Genomic DNA, 26078 nt, shown 5'->3' on the forward strand with positions numbered 1-26078 from the left:
ATGGTTGTTGAGAAATAACCATAATATAAAAAGAAAGAGACGTGTACTGGGCAGAAATGGTCCAGGAGGGTTAAGAGGAGGTTCTTTGGCAGATTGCTTTGCCCAGCATGCTATAATATCTCTTTCCAAAGCATATTGGCATAATACACTGAGCAATCTTGATAAGGGAGACTTAATTAAAATGCTGTAAGCATAAGATCTCTGTCTTCATGCTATAGAAGATTTTGTCAAAAGAATATTATTACAAACCTAGCAGGATTTTTAAAATGTTTTATACACTTGTAGCCATCCCACTGATTACTGTACGGTTGGAAGTATAACACAACCAGTCGGTTCTTAATAAGGGCTTTTAAAAATCACAGCATGTTCTTCAGTCCCTCAGTACAGGATGAATGTGACATTAGGGACACAAATATCATTACCTTGATAAATTACTGACGGCATAATGATTATGGAGATCGTCATCGACTGATCATCAGTCACAATTTATTTCAAATCAATGTCTACAATTTGTAGCCTGGATGGAAGTTTTATCAAAACCCCCTCTGGTATAGCACAGCTCTTTGGAGCTCACTTCCCCCTAAGAGCATTACAGCTTTGTTATGCATCATCTGCTGTTCATGAATGGAACTACTCAATGATTCCATGGCCTCAAGCAATCCAAATTAGTCGGAAGAACATTGGGCTAGGCACATGCCTAGGCAAACTCGTTGAGAAAAGCAGTTTAATTTAAGAACCAGCAAATGTGCCAAACTACAGAATCCCTCCCCAGACACAGAGTTTCCCATTTTTTCCCCCTTTCCAACTGGCAATAAATGGTAATGTTTGACTTTACTATGCCATTAAGTTGCAAATAAATTGTTGCAGAATCATGACATGATAGGCACTTACATCTTCAAAACAATCTCGGTAACAGGAAGCATAATTTGCCTGCCTTTGTCTGAGAATTGCTAGTATTTCATTATTCTTTTTCCAATACATTTAACATTTCAAGTCATTTTAGGTCAGGATTGTCCTAGGAATCAATTCTTGTGGATTACAATATAGTATTTTTCTAATTTTTAAGTTGGTCATAATTTATGGAGGATCACAAGAAGGCCAGTGCTAGTAATGATAAACTTCTATCAAGAACATGTTGTCTCCAAATTCTGCATTCTCAAGTGAATGTTATAGATGGTAGAGTACACTTTAGTTAGCATAGAGATTTCGTTTGAATACGAGCAAGACTGATTTTTTTTTAAGGCCGCTAGTTGTTCTGCTCTTGTTCCTTTAGTTGGGAACTGAAATAATTCATTGCATTGCACTTTGGTTGGGATAGAAACGATGTAGAAATTTTAATGAAACTCAACAATAGTAATATTGGTCCTTAATTTTATAGTTCTACTTTCAAAATATCAATGTCAATTGATATCAATATCACTTAGACACTTAATAGACTTTTTTCTGAGTTACAAGGGAGATTACTATTTCAAGTTTAAAATTGGCAAGTATTTCTCTAGACTTATGTAGCAATTTCCTAAAACAACTCAAAGAAAGTAAAATTGAAATAATATTAATTACTTATTATTAATTAACAAGTTATTAGTTAATTAATATCAATTAGTTAATTAATAACTTATCTATTAATTGGCTTATGATTCTGGCATCCTGTTAAGTGTCCCAGCTGTTATTTGGTGTAACTCCAACAACACTACAGATAAATGTTTAGTCCCATTGTAAAACCGATGAAAAGTGAATCACAATTGCTTAACATCAAGAAGAAGGGTAGAAAGCAGATCTGTGTGAACTTAAGGTCATCATTCTTCATGTAACAATAGCTTGGAACATGATTAATACTTAAGATGGAGAAACTAATGGTCTTGTTTTGGGAATTTTTGTGTGACTAGAATTTTGGAGTATTTATCATTAATATCTGTATATTGAGTGCTATAAAGAAAAAAAAGGAAAAAGAGAAAGAAGGAGAGAAAGGAAGAAATTAAGGAGAACAGAAGGTCAGGGAAAGAAAGGCAGAGGGAAAAGAGAAGAAAGGGAGGAGGGAAGGAGGCACAGTCCCAGACCTTGAGGAATTTTTACTTATCTCTACCTCACTATTGTCCTTCCTCTTCATTTCCAAAGAAAAATGGGACATTGACAAATATTTTCTCAGTACCAACAATATGCCAAGACCTATAAATCTGAAGTAAGGTTGAACATCAATCCTGCTTCATCTGCTACATCGCCTCTCTATGCTGAGGGGCTGAAGCTCTGTCGAAGGCACCACCATTTCCCAGTCAACATGTTTGAGACTTTATGATTGCCTCTGCTTACTGTCCGCCATATTTCATTGAAGAGTATACCTTGTTGACTTAACTTCTAAGTGTACTTCCCATAGATGGCTCCCTCCCCATCGTTCTATCAATTCTCCATGCCTTATACACTGGCATTAAATGCTGAATTATTCTGACAAAGTTATAAGTGACCCATTGAGAAGGCATGATTACCCCCTTTAACTGACACTTCTGTGATGGTTTCCCAGGGTAGGATGAGGTTCTGTGGTCGAAATTGTGTCTGATTATCTGGGACAGGCTGCTGCTCTTGGACTGCAGACTTCAGACATTTTCTGTTATCTTTATCTTGCATCTTGAACTTCTACTCTAGACACACCAGCAAAAGTCAGTGCTCAGCAATAATGGTGGAATGGCTGTCCATGGCACAGTCAGTACCTAAACTAGGAAGCAGCACGAGACTGAACATAGGATGCACAGTTTTGAGCTTCAGGGCTAGTTCTGTCACTTACTAGCTGTGTGCATTTGGCTAGCTCATTTAACAAATATTTATTGACCACCTGCTGCATACCAGGTAATTTGAAGAAGATACAATAGTGATCAGAGAGACAAGATATCAGGCTTAATGTTATTAATTCTAGTGTAGGGAGATAGACATAGGCAAGGAAACAACTAAATAAAATGAGATTGTTTCAGATCCAGTAGGGGATTTTTTTTTAAAAAATTGGGTGATATGATAGAGAATAAGGTGGGGGAGTGAGAGCTGCTGCATTTAGATTTATTGAAGAAAAAAATACTTTATTAAGGAGAGATGTTTGAGAATGACCCTGAGGAACCAGCCAGAAAAAAAAAAAATGGGGGGAATAGCAAATACAAAGACTGAAGAGCAGAAAGAAGGAAAGTCAGGGTGGCAAAAGCATAGTGGGGCATGAGATCTGACACCAGGCCTTATAAGTTATGGAAAGAGGATGTAACTCAGGTGTGGTGGGTAAACCGTTGGTGGGGTTAAGCAGAGGAGTAACATGAATGATGTCCTGAAGGGAGCCATATAAGAAAGGATGGAAGAAGGACCAATGTGGAAGCAATGAGTCCAGCTAGGTAGCCAAGCCAGGTCATCACCCCAAAACCCAAAACTGAACTCAGTGATTCTGATGGCATAGAACATTCGAATAATACCCAATATCTAAAGAGGCTTTTAAATTTTATTATTTATGTGCATTAAAATTACTTATTTTGATATGTAATAAATTAAGTTTAGATTTATAGACTTCACAAATTCAGCACAAAAACATTGGAAGATTTATTTGCTTAATTCTTTGCCTTACTTTCATTGTAGGGGAATAACAGGGAGTTTCAGGAGGAAGTTTGGGGATTTGGGAAATAAACCATTTTTTTCAAAATGACACTGGTGAGGCAAATCAGGTGCTGGGCTATCATTTTGGGTATCATAGCAACCATTGTTCTATCAATCAATAGCTATTTATCAAGTGCTTCACAATGCAAGATACTGTGCAAAAAACGTTAGGAGATACAAAGAAGTATGAGTAAATTCCTGCTCACATGGAGTTTGCAATCTCATACAGAGCTGGAATGCATTTGCAAAACAGGTAATCTTATCTGACAGTGTACTTTGTGATCCAGACCAGCACTCAAGGATATGCCAGGAAATGGAAGAGGAACACACAGCTTGAGGCAGTAATCAGAAAAGAAGAAAGCCCATAGTCTTTTCAAAGGAGATTGGATAGACTGGAGCAGAGAATTCACGTGGGCTGCTATATTATAAGGGAATAGTGGGAAATGAGGCAAGAAAAGAAAATTGGAACCAGATTGCAGAGGGGGTTTAATGCCTGGTGAGGAATGCCGACTTTGTACTATTGGTATTGGGCAGCTCTTGAAGGGTTTCGAGCAAGGGAGTGACATGATGAAAAGGTATGTGGAAAGATGAATCCAACAGCTGTGTGCCAGCCAGGCAGGAGGGAGATGCATCAGGAAGCAGCTGCTGTAGGTGACTAGAGTTGAGGGGCAATTTGATTTTTTGCTGGTTCCGAGTTTCCAGAGTAAAATAACTTTATACCTACATATAATTTATAGACATATAATTTTATATATTCCCCTCATTTCTGCTTTTGCACTTATATCAAGAAGTGTTTTTCCTTATGTGAAATTAAAATAAATAGTTCCCTTGTAGAAAAAAATATTTGCCCCTTTCTCCATTATCATCTTAATTAATAATGACAAGCTAACCAAAAACTGACAAGGAAATAGCAAAAGAATAGGAAGTTATGAAAACAAGTGAATGTTTTGCTAAGGAAATGTTTATTACAGTGGTTCTCATCATTATGAGTTAATTACAGGCTCTCGGCAAATATCCCATTGTGAACTCAGAGGTGCAATATGTTTTATTTGAGAAAGTGAAATAGTGATTTCCTTTCCAGTATTCAGTTGCATTTCCTGCTATTTTAAGACTACTCAGTGGTACCAATGTACTTTGACAACCAATTATCCCAGCATGTCTTTGCAGTGTATTTTAACTATAATGCTTTTTAAAAGCTTGAATTGCAAAAACAGAGTTCTGTCTTAATTGATCAGATGTGCATCTAGAGTTGTTGGAATACTCTTTGTGTAATATCTGAATAAATTAACTGGCTTATGTGAGCAGAGAAAAATACCTGTTGGAATAAGGTACACTAAATTTCTTTCAAAACAATTATTTACAATTTTTCTCCAGACTTTCTTTCCCATCTCCACTCTTGAGAAAAGATGACATGTAGCTCTGAGTTCTGACCAAAATAAAGAATAAACCATACCATAAACAGAATCTCTGAGAGTTCAGAATCTGACTGACTGAGGCCATTTGCCATCTGATTATTAGTTATAGGCATTGCCAGCAACAGACTTTGCCCACACCATCTTCCTCTAGCAAACTCCGTTCAAAGAATGCCCTGGTACACATTCTGCAAGTGAAAGGTGACTTTACAGAGTAAGAATTCTCCATGTTAATGTTGCCCTAGTGCCTGTTAACTACAATTCATTGTTTAAAAGCTGACGTCTGTGATTGATTCAGGCACAGGGCCATTGCTTAATTTACTTTGGTTTGATTTTTTTTTTTTTTTTTTTTGCCCTCCCAATTGGCTTCTCCAGAGGAGGAAAGTCAGACAGTAGTTACTGCTTTGGAAGGAAAAGATAAGCTGAACACTTTGGAATGCATTTTTCTAACACTCCTTTGCCAAGTGTTACATGACTGTATCAAATTTCTTTAGACTTTGATAATGAGAAACAGACAATTCCATAGAAAATACAACCAAGAGATTTGCAGTAATAGAGGATTTCAGAAAGACACATGGTTCTAAATGGCACTAAGATTATGTGCTTTAGAGCTCTGAATCTTTTATTTTTTTCATGTTTGAGTAGGCCCTATGGTTGATTATCAGGTTGAGCAAGGGCAGAGGCCCGTCTGCTGATTATAAGTGTGCATGTGTGTAAAATTTTCACACATAATATAATATTTCAAAGTTATTTTTATGGAGGCTCAGGGGTCCCAGAACTTAAACAAAACTGCTGATCATTGGCTCCAAGAAATACTTAGAAGGAATCATAGTTTTTTTTACATCATATGGAGTCATTTGCAGACTTTGGGGCTACAGATCACATAATGTTTATTTATTCAGCTGGCTTTGGAGATTTGAGCAATATTTGGAGACACATGAGTCTTTGCCATGCTTAATAAAATGTATACTCAGAGGTATAGCTACAGCATTTTATATACAAAAGGTTCTCACAAGCAGGGGTTCATATTGACAAAAATGTAATTTTGAAATTAAAAAGAAACAATCCCAGGAAAAAAATTGTCCAGCATCTTATTTCTTAAGAAATCTTTATCAGACCTTATGTCCCCTGTGTTATAAAGCTTGAAAATACATTATTACCTTTTACAAGAACACTGTAAACTGTAACTTGCATTATTCTTTCTGATCATCTATGATAAACAAGACCTGGTTCGCCTTCTAAGAATAATCATTTAACACAGATGTGTAATTTCGTTGGCATTATTAGTAAGCCTTATGTCACAAAGTCAACTCGTTCTTTTCTATGAAAGTAGACGTAATAAATATTTTATAGCTATGGCTTTTGAGGAACATTCCACCTTGCAATCTTGAGGCTTTCTTTCAACATACATGCCAATCAGAAGTCTTTGGCAGATGTAAAATGCATCTTATCTAGTACTCTTTAAAAAATATAAGAATCTCAAGATGCACCTGAAATATTCATTATGTGGACAATACTCTAAGCAGGGCTAGAACTTGCTGAGTGTTTCAGTCACTACTTATTTATTCAGGTTTCCTTCCTTCCTCCTTTCCTTCCCTCCCTCCCTCCCTTCATCCCTTCCTTCCTTCCTTTCTTTTTCTGCTTTTTCTTTTTTCCCAATGCTCCTAATACTTCCTAAGTCCATGACTTGTCAAAATGCCTTTGCTCTATAATACATGCAGATGCGTAAATGAACTGATGTATTTACATGGCATAATCTTTTATTTGGTTAGCTTAGTGAGGGTTTAAAGGAGAATATATTTTGTATCATGAATCATTTTCTTTTACTTCTATTTCTCCTCTCTTTTACTGTTAATCTACCTGCCCAAATTGTTTTAAGTAATCACTTTATTGTGAAATAATTCTTTGTATAAGTTTCCTCTGTTAATATCTGATTAGTATAGAGGAATTTCACTGTCAGAAAGAGGACTCATTTGTGGAATTTTGCCAATGTAATTTCTGTATTCTTTGCTTCAAGCGTCTGAAAAACCTGCCCACAGGTTGAACCCATGGCCCACTCTTGTGATCCATGCTCACCTCTTCAATATTGATTTGTCTTTGGTGTGGTGGAAACTATTACATTTTGTGTTAATGTTTAAGATGTGTTTCAAGAAAGTGTCATTATTTGATAAGATGTTAAAAAAGCAGAGTCCTTTAAAAGGATTCATTAATGAGAAAGTAGATATTTAATTCAACTCTAAAAGGAGCAGAATAATATCTTTTAATTACACAAACTTACACATACACACATAAAAATTAACTCTTTTACAAATACTAGATTAGGAAGAACTGCATGTAAAAGAGCAGAGTCACTGACTAATATCATTTTTTCATATGCTACTGTATTTCTTATGAAATACAGAACATTTAAGAGTTCATTAAATCATTTCATCTGATGACAACTAGTACATGAATATTCTCTCTCTCTCTCTCTCTCTCTCTCTCTCTCCCCCCCCTCTACTTCTCTCTCTCTCTCTCTCGCCCCCTCTCTCCTTCTCTCTCTCTCTCTCTCTCTCTCTCTCTCTCTCTCTCTCTCTCCCCCTCTCTCCTTCTCTCTCTCTCTCTCTCTCTCTCTCTCTCTCTCTCTCTCTCTCTCTCTCTCTCTCTCTCTCCCCCTCTCTCCTTCTCTCTCTCTCTCTCTCTTGAACCCAGGGCCTCACACATGCCAGACAAGTACTCTACCACTATAAGGTATATTTTTATTTTCCTACATTCTTCTTTTTTTACCAATATCATTGTTATCTTTTTTCCTTACAACCCAGTTAAGCTTTTACTACAGAAATGCCTCCCTGCAGAAAAGAAATATATGCCAAGCTTTGTCACAGACCAAACTGCTATGAAATGCACGTAAAAAAGAGGGCAAAACGAAGCATATTTTCAGGTCTCATGATGTGCCAGACACCATAGAAGATGAATTTTTACATGTGTTTTCTCAATTAAAAGTGAAGTTGTTTTAGAATTTTTGCCCCATCATAGTATATATACAACAACTGTGTTCTAGTTCTTCTATTATTGTTACTTATTTTGGTGACCGGAAGTCCATGTCCACTTTGAAGCAAGAACATTGCTTCCAAGGAAAAAAATATATGAAACATGAAAAGTAACTCAAATGGAATTGTTTTGTTTATCAAGTAGTATATCCCATAAGAAATAAGAGATATCCCCAGTCCTCATTGAAGTTATCAGTAGGCTGAAGTATAGAGACAAACGAGAAATTTAGCTGAGTTATCAGAAAGAATATTTACAATGTTTCAGAAACATGTCATGAAAAATGTTAATGAATTTGGGGTGCTTTTATGAAAAACACAACAACTGCATTTATGAGCTGGTTTAATATATAGTTTTTCTAGATAACTTTTTAAATAATATTACTTTAATCCTAAGAAGCAGAAAAGAGTGGAGCATAGGAAAAAATTAGCAGTTCAGTTAAACATTATTTCATCAATGTCAAGATGAATTAGATCACATCTGTGACAGTGTTTGTGCCTCTGCTTGTTTGTCTTTGTAGCTGAACATTCAAAGAACTGTAAGCAATGAATTTTTAACAAAATCACAATGACTCTGTTACTTTCATGAAGATTTATTAATACTGACTACTAAATAAAAATGTCAGCGACACGGTAAATATCATGCATAAAAGGCATAAAGAAACGCTACATTGGTTTGAGGACAAATAGGAAATATAATTTACATTCTGAGCAGAAAATGAATTTCTAGTAATGTTAGGAAAAAGCAGACTTTGAGCAAAAAAAAAAAAAAAGTTAATGGTTCTCATGATACCTGGATAAAAAGGCAAAATTGAAACAAAGTCAGGCTCTCTGTGATGTAGAAACAAGGCTGACCCTGGGCAAGACCATCAAGTGGTTAGTTCCCCTTAGCCTTTCTGCTGGGTCCAGAGATCTAAGATATCTCACTGTAGTCAAGAATCATTATTTGAAGTCTCCCACTCAAGAAATGTTATGTGTCCTAATCTCCATCCTTTAATGGCGGTGGTTCTCAAACCTTTTGACTCACTGAAGAAAGTACATATCACAACCTATTTCCACTTTCCAGAGGAAAAAAACCCCATGATAACAAAATACATTGGGAAAAACAAAATAACACACAACATAATACCAATACTACAATTGTACAGTAAAACCAAATGATGAACAAATTTAAAATTTATTAGTAATACTATAAATATGTTAATTTATGTAAGTTTATCTGCAACCCAGACCAATTCAAAACAGCAGTAATAACCACATGTCTCTCCCAAGATTTCAGGAATTCTAATGATTTTCACATGAATCTGAATAGCAGGAAAACTGTAAGACTCTCAAGCATTGGGTTGCAGTCAGGTGTCCTGGTGGAATACTGGTTTAGAGTTCTCAGTTAATTCTGGCAGTTTGCTAATAGTAGTTTATGAATAGTATCTTCCACTAACTCAGCAAATGCTAGTAAATATCCATTAGCCTCTATAAAATTGCACATTATTCAACTGTAAGAGGCAAAGATGAGTTTTCTGTCCACCCAGTTGAATTTTGAAGTTCTGTAAGAGTCCATTGAGCTTTAGGGACCTCGGCATCAACTCAGTGAAAATGAACTGACAGAATCAGGGGCTGCTCCCACATGGAGATTACATTTCTGTTAGGTGCCTAGTGTGTAAAAAGTTGAAAACTTTTAAGCAGAGAGAGAGAGAGAGAGAGAGAGAGAGAGAGACAGGGAGACAGTTGCACCTCAGTAAGCCATAGGGATCTATCCGACCCTGCCAAGTACACATTAGAATAAGGACTTAGTTTGACCACAATTGGTAAACCCGTGCAAGGAACAGTTAGAGTTGTCAGGAATGTAGATAGTGGTCATATTGGGTGAGATATGGCTCAGAACCAAATAAGCTTTAGGGGAGGGCTGGTGGGATGGGGTCATATGAGACACAATTCAAGGCAGTGGATAAACAGTCCTTACTCCTTTAAATTGAAATCTTAGAGCCCTACTATTCCGCATGGGGAATCTCAGTGCTCAGATTCCTTCATGGGAGCTTCCTCTGTGAACTTACTCTTGCCCGTCTAAGCTAGTGTTTACCAGAGGGCAAGACTTTCCTCCTTTTCCCAAGACTTTGAATTATCAGTGCCAAATTAGTGGGCCACACCTTCCTTTTATTGTTCTCCTCTTGCTCTACAGGGAGACAGCTCTTGTCTCAGACAAGGGTTCTGTGACTCTACTTGTCTGAACATGTCAGTCATCTGTGCAAAGTAAAGTGTATGCTAATAGGAAATACCTACTTTTTTGACCTGTTATAATTTGCATTCACATTATTCAAATACCACTGAAGTCAATTTACAAGCACCTTTCACCCTATGTGGAGCTTACAAACAAGAAAAATTCTTAATAAATTCCTCTTATTAATGTTATATTTATCTATTTACTTATTTATTTATCTGTGGTACAAGGGCCACTTAACCACTGAGCTGCATCCCCATTCCTTTTTACATTTTTATTTTGACACAGGGTCTCACTAAGTTGAATAGGACCTCACTAGTTTGCTGAGGCTGGCCTTAAACTTGCAGTTCTTCTGCCTCATGCTTCTGGGATTACAAGAGTGTGCTACCATGTTCAGCAATAATTTCCTTTGGAATAACGAGTTAGGGTGTGCTGTCTATTGACTAGTAATATGTTGTTTGTACAATAGCTTGAACCATGGGATTTAGCTCACACTAACTACTGTCAAAAGCTGTTGATGTTCTATTAATAAATCTTTGAAGTAAAGGTTTGTCCTGGAGATTTTATTTTCCAAAAAGCCAAGGACAAATGTTAATGTGGTTACTTTTTCTTTCCTTCTTTTTTCTCCTTTTTTGTCATACTGTTGTTGGTGATGATGGCCCTGAAGGAGACAGGGGGTGGGAAGACATCAAATGCATTATTTGGAGTTGGTTTTAGACACCTTAGGTTTTCTGCTAAAAAATATTCTAGTCCACTTGACCCTGAATCCTCTTTGTGTTTGATCATAGACACGCTGACAGTACCATCATCACATGCCTACACAGAAGATGGTAAAAATGAGGGGTTGAAGGCTTACGAAAGCACTTTCCTCATTGATAAAATTGGCAGTGACCTTAATCAGTGACTCTCTAAGCTTTTTAGCACAGACAGAAATAACCATTTTTTTCCACTCTGTCTATTTTCATCATAGACACTTTTTTCTTCTGATCTTCTGATATGATACATGTCCCTAGGTTTGTAGAGCTTTAGAAATCTGGTCACTGTGCTCTTCCATTTGTATTATGATTCTTAGCAGAATCCCCCCAAATGCATATTTAAGGAAACTTAATTGGTAAAGTCTCAGAACATAGGAAAAATATATATCTCTGTACAAAGAAATTAATCAGATTAAGTAATCAGTTTCATTACCACTATTTGTAAACCTGCACAGGATACAAATTACTCTGTGAGATATATGTATGTGTGTGTATATATATATATATATATATATATATATATATATATCCATTTTTTAAACATATATATATACACACACATATATATACACATATATATATTCCATTTTTAAAAAATCCCTAGACCTTAGTTAATTGCTAAATATTTGCAAGGGCATCAAATTACTGAAAGCTGAAAACAGTTTTTCAAGATAAAAGTTAATAGTAAATAATTATTTTAAGTCACTTGATATTTAGAAACCATAATCTTGATTGCATGGCTAAATTCAATAGCACCCTTAAGTAATTATTCTCCATAAATTAACATGCTATTTCCATCTGCTATACTTTTAAAGGAATCAAGGCTGTTAATTATAAACTATAGCTAAATCACCCAAGTCACAGTCATTCTAGAAGTTTCTAACACACTCCCAGTTACCTCTGTGGTAACTAGCTGATTGTTAGTCATAATAAAGATAGACTGAGCAATCCAACCAACTCTGTACCCTTCAGTTACTTGACTTGGATAGCCACTGCCTTAGGTAATTTCGTTGGCATGTAATTAAAAAATTAATTTAAAAAATCCCACAATTTTAAAAGAATAAGAAGTCACTGAAACTACATATTTATTATTTTTAGCTTTAGATTTTAATGGTTTGTTCTAACACTAGGAAAACTGAGTCCTGAATCATTGCTAAATGTTCAGAAACACTCTGATACAGAGCCTACTTTTTGGAAAAGATAACTATGTTTCACCAATGATATTAAATATAATTATTGTAATTTTTGTATTTTCATGAAATATATAATTATAAGGAATGAAAGAGAGATACTATCAGCATATCTATACTAAACAATTACAACTCAAAAGCTAATTGTGGCCAGGCATGGTGGCATACTCCTGTAATCCCAGTGGCTCAGGAGGCTGAGGTAGGAGGATCACAAGTTCAAAGCCAGCCTCAGCAACTTTGCAAGACCCTAAGCAACTTAGTGAGATACTATGTCTCAAAATAAAAAGTAAAAAGGGCTGAGGATGTGGCTCAGTGGTTAAACACCCCTGGGTTCAATCTCCGGTACTGGAAAAGAAAAAAAAAAACTACTGTGCTTATCTTGATGTTGATGGTCCACTTAATAACATTTCACTATGGTATTTAAGGAAAAATAATATCAAAATTAATATAATCATAGTATTAGGACATATGCAGATAGAGATGGATATATTGGTATTTCTCAAAACCTATATAACAAATAGAAACTGTAAAAGCTCTTCCAAATGTGGTTGGCCAACATCTCTGATTATGCAAGTGAAAAATTCTAAACAGCCAATGATACCCTAGGAAAAAAAAAGAAAACTGACAGAGGAAACTCAAAGAGCTACTCAAAGGTGTGCAATGAATTAGGTACAGAGTTGCAGACCAGAATTCTTGTTTCTACAGAGGCATCATAGGTTAGTGAAGAAGTGGGTAGTAGGTCAAGTTCCAAGTATGTCTTATGTGAAACCAAACTGGGCCTCAACCTAGGGAATATCACCCAAATCACAGGATTGCTTTGAGGATGAAGTATGTCACATGTATAAAATATTCAACTGTGAGGAAAACAGAATATGCTCTTGAACTGTTAACAGCAACAATATTAGATGATGTGATGAGGCTTCTGGCCCAGATTAGAAAAGCCCACAGAGTCAATAAGATGACTGGAAGAGTATTTATCAGCACTACACTAGAACTCGATTTAAATTGTTTCAGTTTGCAGTTCCAAATCTATAGCTTGTCCCAAATGCAGTGAACCTATATCTTCTCTTCCAACCATTTCCCAAAGATGAGTGGGAAGGAGACAGAAGCCATGTAGCCCAAGCTATTTGTGCTAACTGGTAATACCCAAGGACTAACTCCAGAAGCTCATCATTGCCTTTTATAATCACCAGTCTCACAACTAGCTGCAAACTGCAGAGTCACAAGTGCCCTCAGATTCCCTAACCCTAACTTTGGGAATTGATTTGTCCCCACCTCCACCTTCTTCCACAGCTCAGTGTACCACCCACTCACTACACCAGGCTCTCTGTGGAACATCTGATCACCAGAAATGTGAAGCAACAGAATTTCAGCTACTCAAACTGTGAAACATAAGCCATGGATCTGTGTGTTTCACAACAACATAAAAATTCCACATTTTTCATCATGTTAGAAACTAAACATATGTAACAGAGGGGTCTACTTCCTGCTTTCGTCAGCTTAGGGTGCTCCAGCAAACCCCCAGCTGTCACCGTAATATGGGATTGGACTTATATAGCAATCAAGAGAATTGATGAGCAGTAGTTCCAGGCATGATCAGGAGAGGAACAACTGATAAGAACTGGCTTTTGGAAAGTGACCTTTGATGCATTCCTTACATTTTCTGATTTTTAGTTACTTCATCTGTAGTAGTTGGATAAATAAGATTATTGAGAAGATTAAATGAGTTAATACTCATGAGGCACTTTAAACAGCACCAACATGCTTCTCAATAAACAGTAACTCATTCTTTATCACCAAATGTACTGATGATCCAGGATTTATAGTCCAGGTACAGTTCTACCTCTGGCAGGACACCTTTGTCAGTAAGTCTCTGGTTGCAGTCACATCCAAATCATAAGCCGATCCTGGAAGTCTGAAGCTAAATGGACTTTAGAACCCAAGTGCCACATAGACCTTATAACCCAAGCACTGGGCTAATTATACTGTGCCCAACCCCTCTTTCTAGAATGGCAACCCAAGGTGACACCTCTCATCACAACTGTCTTTAGGGCTATCTCCAGGTCTGAGTGGGGGTTACTTTGCTAGAGGATGGGGAAAACTCACTCTAATTACCATCAGGGACCCCTGAAACACACTAAGTTTAATCACTTGCAGAAATCCCTGGTATACCAAGAACATCAAAGAAAGTCACTTCATGGAAATAATTACCTACCATAGCAGAGTACAACACATTCGTTCACATTTTTTTAACTGATACAGCACTGGCACATACTGACTACATCAACTGATACTGACATTTGTATGTTAAGACCAAGTATCAGGCCAACTCCATTACCCCCAAACTTTTGCAATCACCTTGGAAGTCAACAAACAAGAGAAATAACTACTTTACAACATGAACCCTGCTTGAATTTCAAAGCATTCCACTCTTGAACACAGTCTCCTTCATAACACAACCCTCACTTGTCTTTCCTAATGCCATATTCTTCAGAGATCCCTTCCTCTCCTCTGACAGCAGCTGTCCCTGTTCCTTTCTCTTTGTGTTTTACAATCTGTGACTTGATGACTCATCAAACTTTGTTGACTTGATGATCACTTTCCTGAAACTTGAAATTTTTATCTTCACCCCTTAGGCCAGACTGGTTCCTCTGCAACAGACCCCCGAAAGACCTCCTCTCCTTGTCATGCATCATTATAATCACTGTGTCAGTTTGTCCCCATAAACTGCAATTTCCATGAAGGCCAGGCTCACATCTTTCTTATTTATTGCTGAATCACTGGATTGTAGCAAGTAACTCAACCTCTTGCCCCAAAGTTTCATCTGACTTCCAATCCCTTTGAAAATTCTTTAAAAAAAAAAAAAAAAAATTAAATGCTTTAAATTCCCCTCATTTCTATTATGTTTAAACTCCATAACTTGGTAATTTTGTCCCAAAGCACCTGGAATAACCTCCCTATTCATTCTTCCCCTTCCAGCTTTCGCCCACCACCTTTAAACAATATCCCCTTAAAGTGTTATCCCTTCTTCTGAGAAAAGTAGCCTCTTCTGCCTCTTGATTTCCATGAGATTGGACCTATACATCTTTATACACTCACCAGTTTGACATGATTATTATACTTCCTTGTTTTCCTAATTTCCTTGAATGGAAAATTATGCATCACACAGCTATAGGTCTGGACCTCCTGATGCCTGCAAAGATAATCAGCAATCATTTCTTATATGAGTGATTAACTGAACAATTTACCATTTTAGAGTTATATAGATAAATGCATTATGGTATAGTCAACATATGCAGTAAAAATAAAATAAATACCTGATAGCATAGTGATTTTTCTATTTTTTTCCATTTCTTCAGGCTCATATCACTCCAAGATTCTGCAGTTGGCAACTCAAGCAAACTGCTGCAAAACTGAGGGAGAATACACATCATTGGTAAGTAACATGTAATTTCTAAATCAAATGGTAATCCAAAAGCCAGTGTTCATACAACCATTTTGTTTAAAGTCCTATTTTATAATGATTTTAGATATTCTGGTATTTTTGGAGAATATAGGGAATTGACGAAGAAACCTTTTCAAGAAAATTGCTGTTTCTTATGAACTTGAACATAAAAACCTTTCAGTTTTTTACAATGCTGAGGAAATTTCATATATTTCTAGAAGGAATTTTTATTTTAGGATAAATGTTTTGATGTACAGCATACATTCTGAAAATATACAAATTATAAATGAACAGCTTGATGGATATTCACACACACAGTGAGCCCGTGCCTATAATCAATACCTAGTTATGAAACTATTACCAGAGTCCCAGTAGGTCTCCTGACCCCTGTTCCCCTTCTAGTCAAAACCCCTTCTCCCTGCCCTTTCCCCACTCCATCAAAGTTAAACACTGTCATGACGTTTAACACTGCAAATCAGTTCCCATTTTAAAATTTTATATAATCGGACTATCTTTTTAAATGATTTAAAAAGTAGACAAACTTGAAAAAAACAATGAGCAGAAAGGCAAAGGGATTTTCTATTTAGGTACCAGCTGTTTTGCCAGATGATTTGATAGCTAATTGGAGTTGTATTGCTGTTATTCTTAAACCCAGCAAACATCACCTGTTTTAATCGAGGGTCACTGCTGATTAAGCACTGTACGCAGTTCTTTCCCTCATATTTATGCTTAATAAATTATAGCCTGCCCAAGATCAGGAAAGGTATTCATCACATCAAATGTTTACAGCAACTGTCTTTTATAATTAGAGCAAAAGATTTTCTTTTAACATTGACTGATTAAATTGGTAATTAACATGGGATGAAGATTTTGCATGGTTTCTCAAAGGAACCAAGAAAATAGATAGAGACACACTTAGATTAGCAAAAGGCTTAATAACACATTTGTCAAAGGCTCTATTGTATTTAGCATAATAAATTAGAAATAGGATCACATTTTATTTATTTCAAGAAAGATAACTGTCTTTGCAGTAATTTAATCTGGAGAAGGCCTTCCTAGCAGCCTCTTAATCCTTGATAATTTTTAGGCCTCTTCCTAAGGAAATAGTAATTAAACCCTAACACTTCAAGTGTTTCATTAAATGATTCAGATGGTATCTTATTGATTGGATTCCTGGAGAGAAAGATATTAGGATTTTTACCTATCAAAAATTTCCAAAAAACAATGTTGGTCAATTTCTTTTAAAGTATTATTAAATGTTATGGTTTTTCCTTCTGTGTTATTAATTTTCATTTTAGGTCATTTAGTACATTTCTTCAAAATAATTTATCATCCAAATAGTCTCTTTACACATTGTAGTATTTTATCTAATCTTGTTCATTTTATGTTAATTATCTACTCCTCAGAGGATCTCCTTAACTTTGCTCCTAAATTTTAGGATGTGTTTTAGTTTAGAAGGACCTCTAGTCTTCTGTAGCTCTGTCACCTCAAACTGTTCTTAAACACATGCCTTATTGGTCTCCCATTATGTGAGTTTTGCACATAAGAAAAATATTAATCATTCCTAATTAAGTTTTATTTCAAACTATTAAGTGGGCTTCTATCCATCTTAAAGACTATATGTGTTGCTATAAAACATTTAGTGAGTTGGACAATTAAAATTGGTATTGAAAGAATAAATTTGACAATGTCCTCTTAAAAAATAGATACTTGGAATATATGCCATTCAGCTCTTAATATGCAACATCCCAGTTTTTGTATGAAAAAAAAAAAACTGTGATAAAGGCAGGGTTAATCCTACCCATCCACCCACAATAAGCACTCACAGTTGTGATTTCTATCATGGGGATTAATTTTGCCTGTCCTTGAACTTCATTTCAATGTAATAAAGCAATATGTGCTCTTTTTGCTTCTGTTTTCTTCACTCAGTGATGCTTTTGAGTTTTGACCCTGATTTTGAGTATAATAATAGTATTACATTTGTTTTTACTGTTTAATAGTATTCCATTGAATTGATATGCCATGTTTTTTTAATCATTCCTGCAGTAGACATTTGGGTTGTTACCAAGTTTTAGATATTATGGCTAAAGTTGCTGTAAATATATTTTTAAAAAGCATTTTGAGGATCACATGTGTGCATTTCTCTTGGATAAGACCAAGCTGAGAAATTTCTGGGTCATAGAACACATTTATGTTTTACCTCTTAACTGCTTAACAGTGTTTTAGTATCTTTGTTCCATTTTACACTCCCACCAGAAATGCATGACAGTTTCATTTGTCCCAAATCTTCACCAACATTTGATGCTATAAGTCTTGGGTTTGAGTTTTTCTTGTGCTCTCACTGTGGTTTAGCTTGCCTTCATGAGTAATGATGCAGAACGTATTTTCATGTGTTCATCAACCATCATGCATGCGTGTTTCTTTTTTTTTTCTTGAGTTGTCTCTTCAAGTTATATGAAGAGACATATATATTGCTCATTATATGTGTTTACATGATTCATTTTCAAAATATATTTGGGATAGAAGCCCTTTGTCTTCCCCCAGCCCCAGGACTTTATGCATGCTAGGCAAGTTCTCCTCACTGAACTACACTCCAGCCCCCTTTATCGCATTTTATGTTTTAGGAAAAATTTCACCCAGTCTGTGTCTTATCTTTTTCTTAACTGTCCTTTGATGAATAATATTTTTAAAATTTTTTATTTGTTTTAATTTGTCGTACATGACAGTAGAACGCATTCATACATTTTGATAGATCATACATAAATGGGGTGTAATCTCTCATTTTCTGATTATACGTATTGTAGGATCATATGGGTCATGCAGTCTTAAGTTTATATATGGAAATAATGTCTATTTTAATCTACTATCATTCCTACCCCCACATCCCTTCCCCTCCTTTCACTCCCCTCTACCTAATAGAAAGTAACTCTATTCTTCCCTATCACCTCACCCCTATTGTGAATTAGCATCTGCATATCAGAGAAAATATTCAGCCTTTGGTTTTGGGGTTTGGCTTATTTCGCTTGGCATGATATTCTCCAACTCCATCCATTTACCAGCAAATGTCATAATTTCATTCCTCTTCAAAACTGAGTAATATTCCATTGTGTATATATACCACAGTTTCTTTATCCATTCATAGAAAAATTTGCTAATACCATGTTTGAAAATCTTCATAATTTTAGCTAACATTTGGATCTATGATGATACTGGATTAAGGTGCAAGGGAAGGGTAGAGATGCATTTTTTCACATTCATACAATTGTTCCAGTGCAATTTATTGAAAAATCATTCTTTTCCAGATTGAATAGTTTTGACACTTTAGTGAAAGTCAGTGGACCATATAAGCATATTTCTATGTGTGGGTTGTTTATTCTATTTATTCGATTGGATTATCCTGCATCAATATCATATTATCTCAAATGTGAGTCTTGATGTCAGGTGATGTAAGTTCTCCAAATTTCTTCATTTTCACAATTGTCTTAGCATTCTTGATCCTTCAGATTTTCATGTGTATATTTTAGAATAAATTATTCAATTCTACAAAGAAACCTGTTGAGATTTTTGACTGAGATTTGCTTGAGTTTAAGTTCAATTTCAAAAATTAAAATGCTATTTTAACAATTTTGAGTCTTCTAATCCATGAGCATGGTAATGCTTTCTTTTTATTTAGTTTTTTTTAAATATTTTGTTGCATTTCAATTCAAAGTTTCACACATCTTTTGTTAGTCTGTAAATGTTTTACCTTTTTATGCTATTAGAAATTGAATTTTACCTTTTTTCATTTTCCCATTCTCTGCTGTCAGTATACACAAATACAATTGCATTTTAAAATAACAACCTTGTATTTTGCAACCATTCAAATTTACTATTATTTCTAGAAGGTTCTATTAGGTCACTTTAAATTTTTATGCAACAGTTATTTTGTCTGTGATAAATAATTTTACTACCCCTTTCTCAAACTTTATGCCTTTATGCCTCTCTTCTATTTTTAATCCCTGTCTTGAACTATCCATAAAAAGTTGAATAGAATTGGCAATAATGGACCTAGTTGCTTGTTCCTGATTTGGGGAGAAAAATGTTCAATATCTTATTGTTTAAGTACAATATGAACTTTAGACTTTTTGTAGATTGCTTTTCAGACTAAGGAAGTTCCTTTGTGCTTCTTGTTTGTTAAACGTTTTTTATAATGAATGGGTATTGAATTTTGTCAAAACTTATACATTGAAATGATCACATGGTATATCTTCCTTTCCTGAAAACTTAATGGGTTAAATAGATATTTTTTCAGCGCTAACTTCATCTTGCATTCCATTGATAAACCATCACTTGGTACTGATGTATGGCCATGTTGTGTCATCCTGAATTTGACTTGATAATATTTGGTCAAAATTTATTTGTCTATATTTAGGAGGGATATTGGTCTTTATATTTTATTGAAATATTTGTTAGATTTTATTAACTGGTTGCTACTGGCCTCATTAAATGTGTCAGAAAATTATTAAATATTTCCTCCTCTTGTCTTTTCTTAAATAATTCGTGTAGGTTTATTTATTCCATAAAATTTTTACAGAAATTCACCAGAGAATTCACTTAGGCTTGAAGTTTTCTTGATTAGGAGCTTTTTAATTACAAAATCAATCCTTTAAAAGATTCAGATATGGAGTTACTCATATTTTCAACTTTTTATGCTAATTTTTGCAAATTGTGTTTTCGAGCATACTTATTTCATCAAAGTTGTCAAGTGTATTCTCATAAATGTTCATAATATCCCTTTATTATCTTTTAAATACCTGTCTGAGCTGTAATCATATTTTCACTTTCATTCTTGGTACTGGTAATTTATAGTTTTAATTTTATCTTGGTCAGGCTTGCTCGAGCCCATTATTTTTGGTCTTTTCCAAGTACCAATTTTTTAATTTGTTAATTTTCTTTACCTTTCATCTATTCTTAATTTGAGTTTTTGCTCTTATTTTTAATATTTTCTTTCATTTTATTACTTTGCTTTTAACTTAATTTTTTCCCCCAGATTTTTAAGGAAATGATTATTAATTTCAAGTCTTTCTCTTTTTCTCATCTTAAGTCTTTGTTTTTTTTCTGATGTAAGAATTTTAATGCTACAAATTTCCCATGAATCACTGGGTTGGCTGCATCCCATCAGTTTTCTTTCATGGTGTATTCATTACCATCTTGTTCTGACTTTTTCTTTCAACATAAGTTGTTTAAAAGTATGTTGTTTTATTTCCAAAATTTGGAAGCTTTTCTAGGTTGATTATTTTTATTTATTTCTAATTTAAACTCTACTTTCTTTAGACGCATGCCTTATGATATTTCTATCTTTTGAAATTTATTAAAACATCATAGTTTAGAGCCCAGAATCAGCATCCTGTCTATCTTCATGAATGTTCTAAGTGTATTTGAAAGAAATATGTACTAGGAAGTTGTAGGGTGTGATTATTAATATAAATATCAATTATTCAATCTAGTTGATCATGTGGTTGAAATATTCTTTATTTGAAAGATTTTTGTCTACAAGTTTTATAAAATACTGCAAGAGAAGTATTGAAAATCTATTAGTGTAGATTTATCGTTTGTCACTTTTATTCTGTTGGTATTTGCTTCATAAATGTTTGAAGCTCCATTATTAGCTAAATACACATATACCTATGAGTACAGTTGTTAAAAGTTTTTAATGAATTACCCTTTTCATCATGATGAAACATTCTCTCTTTCACTCTCACCACTCAGATGGGCTGGCTTTAATATCTTTGTATCCTGTATAGTCATAGGTAAAGGAGATAAAACAGAAATATTAATTCTGTCTCAAAACAAGTAGTCATTCTCTGCTTGATCACACAGAGTCTTGCACTCTATATGGGCAACCCATGCCTTAGCCAAGAACCCACGGAGAATCTCTATGAAAAGTTCTACTCCTCCTTCATTTTATTCCTTCCCTATATCATATTCCTTTCTGGTACCCTATCTTGCAAGCTCCAGATATTCCAGCATCCCTGATCTCTCTTTAAATGTTAACACAGAGCAGTACTTTGGCTCTACTTCCTTCATACAATCTGGAAACTTTGAGAAGTTCCCTTAATGGATTTCCACCTCTTAAGGATCCTAGTCCTGAATCACCTATTGTTCATTGCCTCAAAACAGATAAGTAGTATATTTTGTTCAGTTTCATGGTTTATCATGGGAAAATAGGTCCAGTGGGGAGTTACTCCATCATGGCTGTGTGTTAAAGCCCTCCGGTTTGGGCATATTTTTAGTAGTAGACAAAATAATTATAATGAGTCCCTGTTCATTTTAATGGAGTTGAAGGATGTTATCATCTTTAAATCTAGTCAAATAATCTATCCACCAGTCTTTTATAATGGGGTAAACACATTTCCTGATTTTTCATAGCATCATACCAGTTAATGCCTACTATAAATAGCTCCTCATTTCACACTCAAATATACCCTAGTTTTTATAGTAATTCTATTTTATTTATAAATCTCGGGGCTAGTGATTTTATGTGTGTGAGGATCCAATAGTCCAACCTCGCCTTCATTATAGAATGGTTTTTAATATTCAGTTATCTTTTCCAATTCATATTGTTATTTATTTTTTAGGAGGAATTTTTTTCCCTTTACCAACTTGTACTTTGCATACAACCCACCTCTTCATTCTCTGGTACTTTGAAATAAGTTTCAAATATGGTCAAAATGAGCTCGTGAGAAATAAGCTGTACAATGCAAACCACACTTTTATCAGAAAATTTCTTAAAAGTAGGAAAAATAAGTCCCATTAAGTCACAAATTTCTCCCTTTTAAGGAGATTTTCTAATTGTGAAAAGACAGCAGATTGCTCCTACTTGTGTGGTTGACGGGATTAACTCCATTGAACTCTGACTTGGTTCCGGTGTGACCATGACTGAGACATCAAAGTACTTTTAGAAGGAGTCAAGACTTTTTACTTCTAGAGCCCCTTTTCAGTTCCTCTAACAATTTAGTCATTTCCATGTTAGCTATCATGACCAGCCTTCTGAGAAGCATGGGACAATTTCAATATGCCCAATCAACCTACAGGAAAACAATTTAAAAATCTTAGACAGAGAAAAGTATTCTATATGACCTTACATTTAGAAAAGAATAGGTTACTAAAGTAAGACAACATCTGAGAGTAAAGGTAGAATCTTTCACCATATATGACTGCTCTTACTTAAAACTATGATGTTCTATGGATGATGTTTCCTGCCACATACTCAATGCCTTGATAGCTTAGTAAGCATGATAGCAGACAAATATTCTTGTTCATTATTTATTTTCTTTGATTACATACCTAGTTAATGCAAACTGACAACTTGAATGGTTACCTCACTATTTTTCAGTCACCAAGTTATATGTCAGACTACAGACAGTAATAAATGTTGAACTTGCAAATCTTATGCAAATATGTTGTATTTCCATATATCTAGTCTTTGGCAATTTATTACATTGATGTTTTTATACTGAAAACTATTCATAACCTATTTAATGTCAGGCTCATACCTAAAATGAAGTATGAAGAACACCTTTCATAAATTTTAAGGTTTTCTATTGTGATAGTCCTCATAGAAGCTTCACACTGTTAGTCAGATGCACTTATTTTGAGAGAGCAGCTTGAGTGTTATAATACTCTCCCTCTGTTTTAAAACATCCCAAAGAACGCTTTCAAGCTCTAAGTTTCTATACCTAGTATCTACTAAATCAGATCAGGCCATTTTTATATAACGGTTGCAAATGTGTTTTTTTGAATGTTAAATCTGTTTCTATTTTTCAATCAATTTAAAATGTGTAGAAAAAGTGTTCTGATTGTATATTATCCAATTTTCATCAGCTGCCGGAAGGAAATGCTGTGAAAATCTGTGATTTAAAACCCTTAAAACTTCTGCTTGAAATGCATGTTTTGTTAAGAACATTAGATATGCAAAGTATTTTAAACAGAATTTTGATGTCTTTATTAATAGCATTTAAAAGTTTTAGGATTTCAGATATTCATAGATTTTATTCTCCTTGATTTACAAGGTCATATATTTTAGATCTTTATTTCTTCTTTTGGAGATAATTGGAACTATGAAGGAAACTGGTAAAAGAAAGGTGAAGAAATAATTATTAATAGTAATGCTATCCTTTCTAAGAGTTATTGGGGAAAATATATTTTACACAGGTTATGTACATACCAAAGAGTATCAGTAAAAACATACTTAAAACCCATTGTATTTAAATCACTTGCTGTGAGCTGTGTAAAATACAATGATCTTGCCTTCCTGAGTTTGTAACCTGCTAAATAAATAAAAATAAAAATAATATACACATGCCAAAGGAATATTTTTCTGGAATTAGAAGGGGAAAAAGATTTTTTGTTCTTCTATACTTCACTGTTAAAGTGTGATTTCCACTGGAGAATGAAGGCAATGCATAAGAATAATTGATGAAAATAATATTGAATAATAGCAAATTATTCAATCTTATTAAATCTAAGCAACCTATCTTTGACATGAAAAAAATAGTTGTGGAAAATATAGAACAGCCCAATAATAACAGATGATTTTCTTTTTTATAGCTATATTTGGTTTCATATTAATTAAAAAAACAGAAGCACAGAAACTCCATTAATTAGTACTTTAGGTTTTTATATTTAGTTTTACCTACTCTGTCAGTTAGCTTTTATGTTCATCCATAGGTAAAAGAGTGCCAGAAAAATCATGATTTAAACATGCAGGGATTTATTTTCTTATTTAAGGCAAGTCATGAGGCAGGGTAGCCCCATAATGTCATTCAGATTTATTCTAGTCCTTCAACACTCCATTTCTGTGGTAGTGGGTCAAGTTCAAGATAGTAACTAGAGTTCCAGCCATCACATCTGTCTTCCAGACCTACAGCAAGAAGAAAGAGCAAAGGATGCTAGTCTTTTAAGAAGGTTTCAAGGAAGTACCATACATTACCATGTTCATATACCAATGGCCAGAGGTAGTCCAACAGGCACATTTACAGGGTGGAATCTGGAATATGCAGCCTTTTTACTGGATGCCTGGCTCTCCAACTGCAATGAGATTTGGCTTCATTATGGAGAGGAAGGGAATACTGGAGCCTAGAGTAGGCAAATGGCAGTTTCTGCCATTCCCATTAAACATTTTTAACATTCTTGATGCACACTGTGGCATTCCTAATTCAAAACAAGCTCGCCCAACATTGTATCCCTATATAAGGTTTATTGCTCACTAGGTGGATCTCTTCTAGTCACTACACATGTCACTTGGTACTTTTAGGTAGGCTTCACTTATTCTTGTCATCTATTATATGAACATTCTTGAAAATTTTATTGAAAATGACTCAGAACGAGAATGATAGATATCTAGTTGTGTGGTTAAGTTATACACTTGTGTGTGTTCACATTTGAGCAAAGAAATAAATAGGTAATATATTGGTAATAGGTTGTGTATTAGGTTGATAAAAAGAGAAAGAGAAAGAAAAGATGAAAAGAAAGGAAGAGAGGAGAGAAGAGGAAGAAAACTAAGGAATTAGAAGAAATTCTTAGGACATCTGTTCTAATGTGATTTTGAAAATAACTGGTCTAATCAAAATTTACATCTCTCTATATTGACCTAGTCTGCTCATAATTTTCATAGTGTAGCACATCATTCTGTCTGGGGTGCTGTTTTGTTTATGGTTCGTATTGTATTTTGTGGATGAATCTTCCTTTCCACCATTGTAAATGCTAAAAGCACACCTTAAATAAAGTCCCCAGGATATTTTTTTCTTCTAATGTCTTACCATATGTTGGTTTCCTTATTTATTGCTTAAATTTAAAAATGGGGCTGACTCTACTCATCTCTCTTCCCCCACCCGCTCTGAGTACTCTTCATCCATGGGTCCCTGTCACAGCAACACTGCCCCTGTCCTAGACAGGCTGCATTTCCCTTTATCATCCTAGTGGAAGGGTAGAACTATAGTCTATTCCCTTCTCACTGTTAGAAATTCGCTCCTCACTGGTAGATGAAAATAGGACCCAGTCTCAGGTAGCTCCTTGACACCATATTTTCCCTTTCAATACCTCTCTGACATGAAAGATCCAGACTACTCTCTAAGGATTAGTCAGTGAGGTTTTCTCCAGCCATATTTTCAATCATTCTCTTTACTGATTTTGAGGACTGAAAATTCCCCATTTCTCCCAGCAGTGGCTACAGTCTAGTAGAAACTAAGAAGACCTGAGAAGGCAGAATATTAGCAAAGTGAAACTGCTAACTGCTGGGACAATGAGGTGCCACATTGTGGACACTGTTCCTCATCTACTTTCATGGGAATGAGTTTAATCTCTGTGGTATCATTTAAATTTGTGAAGACATTATTTATTAAAGTGGTTTACAGCAATAAACAATAGTTAAGAATAA

The 26078-nt window shown here is 34.9% G+C and overlaps 1 protein-coding gene across 5 annotated transcripts in view; it reads left to right on the plus strand.

Annotated features, from left to right (window-relative positions):
* TENM3 (teneurin transmembrane protein 3) overlaps positions 1-26078 on the plus strand; it is a 1088270-nt gene that overhangs the window by 245075 nt on the left and 817117 nt on the right. For all 5 annotated transcript variants that reach the window (XM_079141831.1, XM_079141840.1, XM_079141843.1 and 2 more), the window contains exon 3: positions 15576-15652. The gene's annotated coding sequence lies outside the window, so the exon portion shown is untranslated. The remainder of the gene's footprint in view (positions 1-15575; positions 15653-26078) is intronic.

Source organism: Sciurus vulgaris (assembly GCF_902686455.1).
Source record: "Sciurus vulgaris genome assembly, chromosome: 5".
Taxonomy (NCBI): domain Eukaryota; kingdom Metazoa; phylum Chordata; class Mammalia; order Rodentia; family Sciuridae; genus Sciurus; species Sciurus vulgaris.